This window comes from Octodon degus, unplaced genomic scaffold (genome assembly GCF_000260255.1).
Source record: "Octodon degus isolate 3935 unplaced genomic scaffold, OctDeg1.0 scaffold00035, whole genome shotgun sequence".
NCBI lineage: Eukaryota > Metazoa > Chordata > Mammalia > Rodentia > Octodontidae > Octodon > Octodon degus.
In genome coordinates, this window is record NW_004524611.1 from 13,963,068 (window position 1) to 13,977,398 (window position 14,331).

A 14,331-nucleotide genomic window follows, 5' to 3' on the forward strand; every position below is an offset into this window, starting at 1 on the left:
TTTTTGTGGAACGGGAATGGAACTCAGGCCCTTGCGCTTGTCAAGGAAGCACTTATTCCACTGAGCTATCTCCCCGGTGGCTTTTCTTATATAAAAACAAGAACTAATTTTTACAACCCTTTTTGGGAGGCTGAGGCCAAAAATTTCCAGGCCTGGGAAGCAACTTAGCAAGACACTGTCTCAAAAGGAAAAAAAAAAAAAAAAGCTCAAGATGGAGCTCAGTGCAAAGGCCCTGGGTTCCAACCTCAGTACCACCAAAACAAATGAACAAACCATTTTCTACAGAAAGGCAGCTCTAGTCTTCACATAGTGACCAATTATAGCTCAAAATAATAAGTTTCCTGTATGCTCGGATTTTGCAATCCAGGACGGTAGAAGTTATTTTCTCACTGATGGAGAAGAGAACTGAAAATCTGGAAAGGGGAAGAGAGGACGGACCCAGGAGTGGTGGGCTGGAAGAGAGGGATCAGGACCCCCATGCTGGCCATTGACACCATTTTCCTCTAGCTCTGGCTGGGAGGTAGCCTAAGAACAATGACCAACTAGGAACCATCAATGCCAGCCAGTGCCCCTCCCTGGAAGACATGGCTGATCCAGTCCCCAGGTTGAAAAGGTAGAGGCTGGGGCATCTCCATGTGCCAGGAAGCAAGAAAGCATTCCCAGAATCATGGGACTGTGTCAAAAATGACACAGGAGCCAGTTCACAGGAGCTCATGCTGGCCAAATCTGGGACAATTTAATCAAAATTAGTGACAGTGATGGACTGAGTAACATAAGAATCTGTAAGTCCAGACATTGAACAAATGAATGAGTTAAAGGTTGAATTCCGTCCCCCTCACCCCTGGAATCCTGACCCCTATCGAGGAGGTGACCTCATTTGGAGATAACCTCTGAATATTTTCAGTTAAAATGAGGTCCTTAAGGTGGCCCCAGCTCCATGTGACTGGCATTCTTAGAGAAAGGGGAAATTTGGACACAGAGACAGACATGGACAGAGGCTAAAACAGCTGCGTCCTTTCTGCCCTTGGATGGAGCCATTCCTGCCTCCGCCTCCATGTCAGCCTTCCACACGTGGGATTGGGGCACAGTGTTGCTGTTGTTGAAGCCACTCGGTGGGGCATGCTCTGTTAGGGGAGCCCCAGCAAATCGACTGAGAGAGAGGGATGCCGCTCCTCATGAGGAAGTGCCAACTGGTCAACCTAGAAGACCTGAGTTGGATCGTCCCATAGCTGCAGAGGTTCAGGGTGAAAGTATGGTAAGGGACAAGATATTTACAGTCTCAAGGGGTCTCCCAACAAATGACTTACTAATTACAAAGAGGAAATTAGCAACTTGGGAGTAAGAAAACCTGGGATGCAATTTGTAAAACTGAGTTTTCTCAGGGAGGTTTGAAACTGGATTGGAGGCCAATGCATGGGATGGCTGGGGTGGAGCGGACTGATCAAACCCCTGCTTGTAATCACCTGCAGGAACTCAGGCAAGCTATTCATTTTCTCCCAAGCTTTCCTTATCTGTGTCACGGCAGGGGCCGCTGATCGCCACCTGTTTCAGGTGGCCTCTCATGGTTGTGAGGATCCAAGGAAGTTACAGCAGCGAGCGCTTCTAGTCGGCTTCCAGGCAGAGCACTCAGGTCAGGCTTCCTTGCCCAGCAGGAACTGAGCCTCCAGCCCAATTATCAGAGCCTAGGGCAGGTTCTCCGAAAGTAGACGGCAGAGATGCAAATAATGGGAGTCACGGGGCCTTTCCGGGCCCCTGAAATGGGATTTCAAGTCAGTCTGCAGTACTGGCTCCTGCATGGACTCTAAGAAGGAAAAGGACCAGCTGCGCCTGATGTGCACACCTGTGGATTGCGAACTCAAATCCCAACGTAGGCAACTTAGTGAGACCCTATCTCAAAATTTTAAAAAGAAATAAGACGAAGGTGAGGTATGTAGCCCATTGCAAAGCCCTGGGTTCAATCTCCCAGTACTGGAAGAAAAACGAGAGGAGGAGGAGGAGGAAAAGGAAGAGGAAGAGAAAAAATTCTTGGAATAAAGTACCAAAAATACTTGGATGTCCTTTCCTTGGTGCTCGGGTTGGGTGATGGCAGAACTCTTTCAAGGTCCTGCCTAGAGTCAATGAAGTGGATGCATTTTTTTCAGGTTGAAAGCTTTTCCCTCCTTACTCTACTAGTTGGATGCAATAATTGACAAGTGCCTCTTAAACAACCCCTGTTAAGGTGCAAATGCGTTTCCTGGTAGAGATAACAAATTCTATACACAAACCCACTAAGAAAACTGGACTAAACTAGTGTCCATCCACCCACCCAGCCAAGCCACAAATCCAGCATTGCTTCACCAACACCCCTTAAGCCCCGCCTGGCTCCTCTGGTCTCTTACTGTCCTTATTTTCCCAGCAAGGGAGCCAAGGTACAGAGCGTTCCGTGACTTGTCCGAGACCCCTAAGCCATAGTGGAGCAGGCCAGCCCTACAGCTTCTCAGCAAAGGGAGCCTCCTCATGGTGCGTTTTCACGTTCTCTTGGGTGGTGCCCACCTCCCTTCCTGGCTTGCTCTCCAATCCATTTCTTCTTGGCTGCCACCACCACGACCCAGCTTCCCTCAGCAACCTCCTGGTTTCCAGCCCAGTCTCCTCACTGAAGGTGAACAGAGGACCTAGGTGCTGAAGCAGCGGGGAGACAGAAGCAAGAGGCTGGCACAGGGACTGGGAGCATAGGGGATCCAGAGGACGGATGGGGATGTCACAGTTTCTGGTGCCACCTCTGCTTCTCATTGCCAAACACACACACACACACACACACACACACACACACACACACGCACACACGCACACACGCACACATGCACACACGCACACGCAAGTCCCAGAGTGCTGGGCACAGGTACACCCCTAGGAGTCACTTACCTGGAGGTGACCCTGTGGCAGTGCTCCAGCACCAAGCACAGAAAAGCTTTTCCTCAACTTACTAGGGCCCGTCTGGGGTGGCCAGAGTGCAGGAGAGGAGGAATCTCTGAGGGAGTAAGGGCTTCTTTTATGCCTCTTCCTTGGAAATTCAGGAGCCCAAGGCCCATGAGAACTTTCAGGAAGTTGATGTTCTGGCAGCAGACGGGCGCACAAAGCCAAATCCTCGATGGGGAGGGCGGCCCCTGCCAGGAAATGGACTTCTGCTCACCTACCCAAGCCCAGTGCTCGAAGAGGTGTGGCCTCAGGCCGTGGCAAGGGGATGACAGGTGGAAGCTATGGAGAATCTTACCCTTTGGTCTCTGGGTAGAAGGACTGTCGAGAGATCATCCTCAGGAGGTACAGATAGAGGCTGAACCCGAGGACACTGCTCTCCAGCTGGCCCAGCCAGGGTGGCTTCAGCCTGAAGGGGCTCAGGAGGCGCTTTGTATGGCTCCGCTGCCTCCTAGATATTGGAGGGCCCAGGGGAATGAAGCAGTTATAAGATATCAGGCTCCTGGCGGGCAGAAGGAAGACATTTATGGTGGACAAAGCTACCTAAAGACAAGTGTGACCACCTCAGGTGACAGCGGGAGTCCCACAACAGGAGATGCACCAGCCACTGCTGGCAGATCTCCATGTGGGCAATGCAGGCTCAGATGGGGGAGCCCTACCCATCCTTGGCCTGTGGGGTCCTGTAAGGATTCAGTTCAGACTCAGTACCCCAAGAGCTCAGAATCCACTGGGCCAACAGACATACCAACAAGTAATCACAAGACAGTGTGATAAGGTCCAGAGGACAGAGACTTGGAGGGCAACAGGCCTGGGTTCAGATCCTGGCTCTCCCAGCCTCAGCTTTGTCACCTTGGAACCTTTCCTCCCTGGGAGTATCAGAACAGACAAAGAGCCCCCACTGTGCACCATGTTTTAGCACACTTCCTACTGTGGCTGCAGGAAATAATGGAGGTGGTCATTGTTCCTACCAGGTACCTCTAGGATCAAAAGGCTCTTTGGAAGGACCAGGAGGAGACCCCAGGCAGAAAAGGAGTCAGGGCATTCCAGTCCAAGGGAAGAGTGTAGAGAGAGAGAAACCTAGTGAGCTGAGGAAGTGGCCAAACTCCGGAAGATGTTGGAGGAGGTGCCATTGGGAGGTTGGGGACAGGAAGGAAGGATATTTGTCACAAAGCACCCCAAGTTTCCTGCCTCCAAAGCAACTATTGTATCATTCCTTCATCCTCTTCTGTATTTAAGTTTTGTTTTGTTTTTTTTTTTAATTTTATTTATGTGTGTGTGTGTGTGTGTGTGTGGCCAGCTCAGCCCACCAAGGGGCGTGGCTGGCAGGCATGTGGTGCTGGGGGATTGAACCGCGGTCCCTGTGCTTTGCTAAGCTTGTTCTAAGTAGCTGCTTTAGACCACTGAGCCATCTCACCAGCCCCCCTCTTCTGTATTTAAGGATGCTTATACCTATGGTTACTAGCAAATAGCTTCATAGGTCTTAGTTGACTGGTAGATGCATGCAGGGAAAAGAGAGGTGTTGGGAGGGAGGTTGGCATGGAATTTATTAACCCCGAAGCTCAGTGGGAAAGAGGAGGTGCAGAAGGCCAGAAGGCCCACTAGCGTGAGCACATGGTAATAGGTTAGGATCCCAAGTTTCCCAGGCACCCTGCTCCAAACACTCTCCCTCTTGGTTTTCCAGGTACCCTGCCCCCAAACTCTCTTCTCCTTGGCCCCACGCAGAGCCAAGTCCAAAACCAAAGAACAAGTCTGCCTGACTTTGACCTGGGCGAGAAACCACAGAAACTCTCCTTTGTTAACTTCCAAAGTCCCCCAAAGACCAGGTAGGCCAGTCAAGATTAGTTCTCCTTCAGCTGTTCCAGCCTGCAAATTCGTCCCAAAAAAAAAAAAACAAAAAAAAAACCCACCTTAAAAGCACATGCTTTGTCTTGTTCACTGCTGTCTTGGTCCACTAGACAGCCAGCCTGCTTGCTGCTCGCCAATAAATCTTCTTGCATTAGAATGCCTGCTCTGGTCGATTGTGCGGATTTGTACCTAATACATGGTTCTTCCCTATGGAAGAGGCAAAGGCCCAGAAAAGATGGAGCTTCAGGACAGAAAAGGACAGGAATCTGTAATCACCCAGCTTTTCTGTCTTGTGCCCAACCTCAGTTTTACCCTTTTCTGCATCAAAGTAACTCCTGTTGGAGGCCAAGACAGGACCAGACTCTGCTAATCCACAGACCTGGTGGCTGAGGAACTCACTAAAACGAAAAATGAAAGGAGTTTTTTTTTTTTTTTGGGAGGGGGTGTCCCAAAAGCCCTGTGCATCTGGATTTCTTTCCTATGACAGAAAAACCTGGGGCTAAAGCTGTGTTTGCAGAGGCCCGTGATCCTCCCTAGGCTGCCCAAGGACACTGTGATCTCTAGCTGGTGACAGACACACCCTGCCCACTTGCTTGACTCCAAAACTCATGAATTCAATTGGAATCATGAGGAATCTTGTGCTTTCAGGGTCCCAAGAGACAGTACAGTGTGAGGCGAGGGTCCCCATGTGGTGGAGAAGCAGCAGGAGGCAACACAGGTTCAGTGCCCTGACTGTTCTTGAGGAAGGCATGAGTTTGGACCGCAGTTTCCTCCTCTGCACGGGCACTGATAGTGTCTATTTGTCCCTGAGGTTCAGAAGACAGACAGTCACAAAAGCACCAGTGACCAGCCAAGCATTGTGTGGAAATGGGCAATAGCCGAATAGTCATGCTCTGTCCGCCCCAGACTCCTGCAGCCCCTGCCTGCTCAAGTCACTAGGGCACAGGATGCTTCATGACCCTAAGTCTGGGAGCCTGGTGGTGGTGCAGTCCTGAGGGAATCCACCAGGGGAAGTGGGAGGAAGGGACAGATGATAGACCTGAGAGGGGAGAGAGGGAAGCTCCTGGTGTTACCTACCACTCAGCCCAGCATTCTTTCTTTCGCTCACTTCAAGGTAGAAATCGCAAAAAGGCGAACAATACCAAGGGAATGAGGCTTTGTTAGGGCTCAGGCTTGATCACAGGGGAGCAGCACTCAGGGTAACGTTGCCTGACTTTCTGAAGAAATGGGCCAAGTATTTAGCTCCACTCTTGTCCCCTGCCAGCTGGTGGCTGTGCATGGCTCGCGACCTCTGCACACATGTCATCTGACGCTTGATCTCAGACCAATGCCTGTGCTCCTCCTGATGATTTGCACATTACTTTCCTTTGGTCTCGGCTCCTAGGAAGACAGCAGAGGGGCTCCCTGCTGCCACTCCAGGAAGGTCGTGCAGGGTCAGAACCACCCACTCTGTATGCATTTTAAAGGAAGCAGATGACACAATAGGTCTAACCCTGCTTCTTCCTAAAGATAAGAGACACGGTTGTGAAATCAGGCTTGCCTTACTCAGTCTCCCCAACAGTGCCAAGAACTAGCTCTGCCCTCAGAAAGCCCCTAACTTCTCCGGAAGACAAGACACAGACGAAAGCTCACTTTGCTCATCTTTCCCTCCAGAATGTCAAGGAAATGTCCAGTGTGATGTCCGTCCCCTGCCCTAGTCCCTTTCCCTGGTTCTTGCCGCAGTGACCACAGGCCTCAAGGATGGCTCACTCTAAGGAATGGTCCTCTTATAGTCTAGAGAAATATGGCAGCTTCAAGGGGAGAGACTGTCCATGCAACACGTGCAGTTCTGACTACTTACTATTTTTTTTTTTTTTTTTGTGGTACTGGGGATTGAACTCAGGACTCTGTGCTTGCCAGGCAAGCACTTACTCTACTGAGCTATCTCCCCAGCCCCCTACCTACTATTTTTGAGGTGCATTAAGAGTTGCTAGATCTAGACTTAAGCATCTCTGTTACCAAACAGCTGAGTGGTCAAGTCCTTAACTCACTCTGGGTCTCAATTTTCCTATCTGTAAGATGGACGTAGTGAGCACCAAACAGAATATGCCCCGGAAGCTCTGAGAATGTATCTGAATTAGTGGGTGTGAGGCTGGAGCTCCCTCAGAGATGACACTGTGAGTGCTGTTTAGAGGGACTGTGGGCAGGGATCGTCAGGAAAAAGTGGTGTCATCGAGGTAAATACATGAGTAAATAGGAATAAACATCATTTTTACCTTTTTCACTTGATTAAAATATGTGTGGTAAAGCCAGATGGGGTGGTATGCACCTGTAATCCCAGGACTCTGGAAGACTGAAGCAAGAGGATCACAAATCCAAGCCCAGCCTAGGAAGTTTAGTAACTCAGGAAGCCCCTGTCTTAAAATAAAAAAATGAAAAGGACTGAGGATGTAGCTCAGTGTGAAAATTCCAGGTTCAATCCCCAGTACCATACACACACACACACACACACACACACACACACACACACACGGAGATAATTTAAAGGAAAAAGAAAAACACTATCACCAAGCTTGTTATAAAAGCATAACTACATGACATAATGCATATAACTACAGTATGAAGAATGAAAGCAAATTAACCTAGATGGATGCAAAAAGTAGAGTTTTCATTTCAGATTCTACAGGCATTTAAGAAGCTAAAGGAAATAACTAATGGTGCTACTATGTCTAAGAAGTCTGTGAAGAGTTCAAATGTTGTAGATCATATTCCCTACCATAACTACTAAAATGGGAATGCAAAGAAACACAGCAAAACAACCAGCACATTAAATGAAATAGTAAATTAAATGTGTAATTAATTGCCCCCCCAAAAAAAGAGAAAAGAAGAACACAAAACAAACAAATAAACAAAAAAGATGGGACAAATAAACTGGTACATCCAATCTAATCATATAAAAAATTTTATTAACTGTAAATGGATTTTTATTGGGGCCCCCCCCAACACAGTGTTTGGAGAGTCACTAGAAAGATCTGTGGAAGGGCTGGCCAAATAGCTCTGCGGATTAAAGCGCTTGCAAACAGGTGCAGGGGCAGTGAATTCAATCCCCGCGCTGGCCCCGCCCCTGCCCCACCCCCTGGGGCGACTGGGCGTGGTGGTGCGCGCCTGTAATCCCAGCACTTGGGAGGCTGTAAACAGGTGGATCGCTACAAGGCCGATCTAGTAGTGAGATCCTGAACACCCTGTAGGCCCTTCCCTAAAGTACAAAAAAAAAAAAAAAAAAAAAGAAAGAAAAGAAAGATCCGTGGAGCTCAGCATGTAGTTATATTTATGGGTTAAATTTATTTCTTGAATGTATAAAGGAGACAAAAGAAAACAGCGGAGGCGGAATCTGGAAGACTCTATATGCAGGCTCCTTGATGCCTTTCATTCCTAAAAGGAACAATATAGACTGCATGCGTCTCCCAGCAGGAAACGCAGTGCGTCGTGTGTGCAATCTGCCTACGGAAGCCCGGAGGAGACCCACTGGAAGCTCTCCTGGGGTCTGGGCAAGACGACACTCTGCCTACACCTACGAGAACTCCAGCCTCCCAGGAGAAACCCTGGAGCTCTTTGATTCCCCTGAGCTTGGGGGTCAGGCAAATGTGTCTGTAATGAGATCAGACGCTAAATGTACTTGTGCAGCCCAGCGGAAAACAGGAGGTTCACACGGGTGCTGTAGGAGCTGGGAAGCACCCTCATCCATCAGCTGCTGCCTGGGAACGCTGCGAGGACCAGGTTCCCGGAGGGGAACTGAAGCTGAACTTGGCAAGCCGGCCTTTCCAGGAATAGATCTCAGACTGGATAAAAGAGCCATACCTACCAACAAACTGCCCATAAGACTTGCATTTTTAAATACAAAGACACATTGGGCCAGGGAGACAGCTAAGTGGCATAAGTGCCTGCCTGTGAAGTGCAAGGTCATGAGTTTGATTCCCAGTACAAAAGAAAAAATAAATAAATAAATAAAAAGTTATAGTTTTCAATGTTTGCAGTAGAAGAGGGATGAAGAGAGAGACAGAGCCAGATACAGAGAGAGAGAGAGAGAGAGAGAGAGAGAGAGAGAGAGAGAGAGAGAGAGACAGAGAGAGAGAGAGGATTTAAACAACTGCCAACACCAATACAAAGTTAGCAAAAGAAAGTCCGGAGAGATAGCTCAGCAGTCTAAGAGTCTGCATAGGCAAGCGCAAGGGCTAGGGTTCAATCCCTGGCACCACATGCCGCGTCGGCCCTGCCCCTGGGCGCATTGAGCAGGCTACCAAGTCCGGGCATGGTGGCACACACCTGTAATCCCAGCGCTGTGGAGGTTGAAAACAGGAGGATCACTATGAGTTCAAGCTGCGCAGTGACACCCTGCACATTTAAAACAGAAAATTAATGGAGAGAGAACAAAGAGAAAAAGGAATAAAACAAAAAGTTAGTAGCTTAAAAAATTGACAAAATTGATAAATTTTGTGGGCCTGGTGGCTCATGCCTGTAATCCCAACACTTGGGAGGCTGAGGCAGGAGGATCGCTGTGAGTCTAAGGACAGCCTAGGCTACCTAGTGCGTATAAGCCTGGCCTAACCTACATAGTGAGACCTTGTCTCAGAAAACAAATAGCCAAGTTGACAAGCGTTCTAGCTAGATTAACTGAGAAAAAGAATCAGTAAAGTTGAAAATAAAATAGGGAACAGTACTACTAAACTTATAGAAATAAAAAGGATGTTATCAATAATTATGTTCTAAGAAAATAAGTATCTTAGAGGTAATGGACAAATTCTTTGAAGGACATGAACTACCAAAATTGATGCAAGAGTAACTTGAAACTCTCTGTACAACTATACAACAAGAGAAAGAATTAATGATTTGTAACCACCCACAAAGCAAATCCTGGGGGCCAGCTAGCCTCACTGGTGAATTCCAGGAAACATTGAAATAATTGACACCAGTCCTTTTCAGACTCATCCAAAAACTAGCACAGGATGGAACTCTCTTCAGTTTATTCTCCAACAGTATTATCCTGATGCCAAAATGAAGATTTAAAAAATTAATGTATGATGTTTTAAAATTTGTTTTGGATTTTAAATTTATTATTTAAAAGAAAGTATGAAGGATGTTTGTTTTGTTTTGTTTTGTTTTCAAACATGGCCTTGTTATGTAGTTCAGGTTGGCTGGCCTTGAATTCCCTATGTAGTCCAGGTTGGCCTCAAGCTTGAGACAATCCTCCTGCCTCAGCCTCTGCAGTGCTGGGTGTGTACCTCTATATCCAGGAAAATATTTATGAAGCTGATAACAATACTAAGCATAGTATGTGTTAGGAAAAAGGAAATTAAAGCAAAGGTATGAACTCAACAGGACGGCTTTATTTACAGCAAACCTGAGAGACACCACCTGGCCCTTAGACCAGACTGGTAACTCTCAGACAGCCTCAGAGGTCTTTTACAAGATAGTGAGCTGAAGTGGGGGCTGTGAAAGGAGAAGGTAAAAATGGGGTTGTGAGGGGAAAGTTCAGGGAAAGGTTGTGGCTATCTCCTGGAGATAAGACTTAAGAAATGCAGGGTGTGGCGTTGTCTGCCAGGAGTGGGGCTGGAGAGTGACGTGGAGTTGTGGCCCCTGTGAACCCAGGATTGCACATCGGCAGCAGCCGTGAAAGCCTAGAGGGATGGAAGAGGCCCAGGAGGGGGCCGTCGGCCCCCTGCAGCTTGGTTTATTGGGGAGAGGGGTTGTTCTGCTTGTTTGGTGCTGGGGATCCAGCCCGGGTCCTGGCACAGGCTGAGCATGTACTCTGTGTGCACTACTGAGCTACAAACCCAAAATTAAAAAAAGAAAAAAAAGTGTTAACACTTAACCCCAGAGGGGCAACTGGAACCTGGCGGCAGGCTCACTACATTGCAGCTATACCAGAGGCACAGAGAGGCTGCTCAGCAATACACAGGAGAGGCTGGGCGCGCAGGAAGGGATGACAAATCTGTCGTCCTCAGAGCCCCACCCAAGGGAACTCAGGGGTGCCATGGGCTTTTATAGGGAGGCCGAGGAGGGCAGGAAGGCTATGTGCCACTCCGGGTCTTCTTCATTTACGGCTTGTGGTGTTCTCTTTTTCTGCTACCAGAATAATTTTTAGGTAACAACTCTCATCTCCCACATCAGTCCCTAAATAAAACATTTTTCCTTGCTAGCTACACGTCTATTTTTGCATTCCTGGGGATTAAACCCATGCTACACAAGTGCGGTTATCACTTATCCACATCCTCAGCATCTGAATTATTATTATTATTACTATTATTATTATTATTATTATTGTGAGAAAGGATCTTGCTAAGACACCCAGAGGGACCCTGAACTTGTGATCCTCCTGCCTCAACCTCCCAAGTAGCTGAGATGACAGCCCTGTACCTTCAGGCCCAGCTTATTATTCCACTTTTAATTAACAAGCATGAATAGCAAAGCTGTGGTCCACCCTTTGATGTTATATGAGGATCATCAGGTGTCCTGGGTTCTATAAATCTAGAGAATAGTTACTGATTAGTGAGTTTTATGATTTGAGTTTTCCCACTGATAAGTAACCTTGAAGTTATTAATCATTAAGGTATAAAAGTCATCCTTCCCTGGAGATCAGGAAGAGATGGTGAAAGACACTGGTTTTAACCCATTAGGCAATGTCATTTAGAGATGCCACTTACAGCCAAGCTAATGGGAGACTAAGTATTGATCAGCGGTGTGACGTCCAACATCAGTACTTTCTAAAGTCACCTAAAAACAAGTGAAATGAGAAAATGTACTTAGGGTTTCCGTGGGTTACAGCAGGAATAACAAAGTGCTCCAGGCCTTTATTTCCTTCACAGAAGGCATGACTCGACTCCTCCCGGGACTAGCTGAGTCTCACAGCTGAGCCCCTGGCTATGAGCTCCTCTTTTCTGTGCAGACTCAGTGCAGAATCAGCCCTTTACCAAGCCGTGCACTCTAGGCTCAGTGCCCGACCCAGTCACCTTGGAACCAGGCCCTAGACAACCTGAGACTGACCCCACAGCCCAGGACCAGCAAGTGTTTGTGCTTCTGGGGTGGAGCCCAGGGCCTTTACACGGAGCTACCTCCTATCCCTTTTTCTTTTGAGACAAAGCCTTGCTGAGTCACTGAGTTGCCCAGGTTGTGCTCAAATTCGAAATCCTCCTGTGTCAGCCTCCCAGAATTCTGCGAGTACAGGCCTCTACCACCATACCTGGCTCCCAGTGCCGATTTAAGAGACTCAAACTAGTGAATCCTGAACTTTCTCACCCACCTCCCTCCCTGCTTCCCAGGAAACCCCAGCGTGCGCTGTTGCCCATGTTTCTTTTTTCTCCCTCTGCCTCCTGGTTGACTCTGTTTTTCTCCATGTGCCACCTCGTCTTGTAGCCTGGCCACAGAGCCTGACCACAGGAATCTGACACCAAAACCTTTCCCCCAACAATAGTCATTTCCGTGTGTTTGAGATTCCTGGCTATAAGAAAAATCCCAAATACCCTTAAAACACGGAACAATTTCACTCGTAAGTATCTACCTTATAAACTAAAAACATATTGAAACATTTGAGTGTAAATGTTCTTGGCAGCTCTAATCAGAATAGCCAGAAAGTAGAAACAACGAAATGTCCACCTGTGGATCACTGGTTTAAGGAAAGGAATATTACTTGGTCATAAACAGGAATGAAGTATGGATACACAGTGCAATGTGGAAGAACTTGGAAAGCATTTTGTTCAGTGAAAGAAGCCAAGCACAAAAGGTGACAACTGGCTGGCCAAATAGCTCAGTAGATTAAAGCGCCTGCTTAAGCGGATGCAGGGACCAGGGGTTCGATCCCTAGTGTGCTGTGCCAGCCCTACCCCTGGGCACACTGAGATGGTGATCAAGACTGGATGTGGTGTCAAGCACCTGTAATCCCAGTTCTTGAGGCTGAACACAGGCAGATCACTATGAGTCAGTATATAGTGAGACCCTGTAGACCCTGTACTAAAATTTAAAAAAAAAAAAAAGGTCACAACTTACATAACTCCATTATGAAATGGTCCCAGCAGGCAAACCACTGAGACAGAAAGTAGGTCGGTGGTTGCTAGGGGATAGGGAGACAAGGAATGAGGAGTCACAGCTTAATGGGGGCTAATGGAAATGTTTTGGAGCTAGAGGTGATGATTACACAATATTGTCAGTGTACTGAGTGTGCTGAGAGTTTGCAGTATTTCATCTTATTTTCAATAAACTATTTGGGTTTTTTATTTCCCTGTTATCATAACTTTAATTTATCTTGCATTTTACAGAAGTCTATGAACATTTTTAAAAAAGCACCTCCTTACCCCATCGTGTTTCTCCGACAGCTGTTAAAGTAGGAAATAAGTGTGTCAACAGTCTGAGCATTGGCGAGGATTTCAGATCAGCCAACCACTCGCCAAAGCACTTGGCAGCTTTTTTATTTTGTTTTTCATACAATGATAAATGCACTCTGATGGTAACCCACCCTGTCCAGCCAATTCCTCAGAACATGCTTTGCAAAATCAGTGGTGATTAACAAATTAGTTAGCTTTGGCACTGAGCTGCCCTTGCTTGCCCGTGACAGCCTGGAAGCCAGTTTTCATACTGGCAACAGAACATCGAGAATGACAAGTTTCGCCGTAAGAAATAGAGCCAGTTGTCCTGCGGGACTGTATCCGGTGATTGGCATGTGTGACAAGTGACATATTCCTTGATGTATCTTCTTAAGACATTTTCTATCTGTTTCTGTTGGAATCTTTTGATTACAAGCTGGTTATTGCCATCTATAGAACCTCTTGTACCCAACTCTGCCAATAAAAATGCAAGGAGATGTTTGGGCCGATGATGTAAAAGTTTACAGATAGCTGTAAAGATGACAAAAGAAGTTTTCTTGGTTCCTACTCGGACAACCTGTGGAGGTTTCATGACAAATTTTCTTTTCTCTCCTGCAACCATATCTGGATTCTCTTCCCTCATGCTGCCAAATACTCAATTCAGAGGCTCTTCACATGTGTAGTCCCTCTCTGAGCCTGCCCAAGCAGGGCCTGTCTGGTTACTGAATGAAATGCTGTCATCTTTTTTGTGATCTTCATCTTCTAAAGCTTCATCTTTTTCTAGCATTTCATCCTCATCTGGGAACTGGACATTCTTCTTTTTCTTCTTTTTATTGCCAAGCATAATATCAAGGTCATCCTCTGGTTCAGCTGGCTCTTGGATGTCACTTTCAATCTTAAGATCCTTTATACTCTCTTCCACTTCATCAATATAAATTTCTTTTTTGGGTTTTTCCTCTTTTTCTTTTGATTAAAGAAATTTAAGTCACCTAGATCATCAGAAGCATCTTTCTTCCTACTGTCCTCTTCATCGGCTTCCATGTCCTTGTCTTCAGTTGGTTCTCCTCCTCCTTCTCCTCCTCCTCCTCCTTTTCCTCCTTCTCCTCCTCCTCCTTCTTCTCCTCCTCCTCCTCCTCCTTTTCCTCCTTCTCCTCCCTCTCCTCCTTCTTCTCCTCCTCCTCCTTCTTCCCCTCCTCCTCCT

The 14,331-nt window shown here is 47.1% G+C and overlaps 1 protein-coding gene and 2 pseudogenes across 1 annotated transcript in view; all 3 read right to left on the reverse strand.

Annotated features, from left to right (window-relative positions):
• Ccl24 (C-C motif chemokine ligand 24) overlaps positions 1–2,941 on the reverse strand; it is a 15,066-nt gene extending 12,125 nt beyond the window's left edge. Inside the window, exon 1 of the mRNA XM_004630575.2 lies at positions 2,902–2,941. The gene's annotated coding sequence lies outside the window, so the exon portion shown is untranslated. The remainder of the gene's footprint in view (positions 1–2,901) is intronic.
• LOC111816578 overlaps positions 1–13,126 on the reverse strand; it is an 18,665-nt pseudogene extending 5,539 nt beyond the window's left edge.
• A 211-nt stretch (positions 13,127–13,337) lies between these two features.
• On the reverse strand, positions 13,338–14,195 carry LOC105740844 (annotated as a pseudogene).
• Positions 14,196–14,331: the final 136 nt, after the last annotated feature.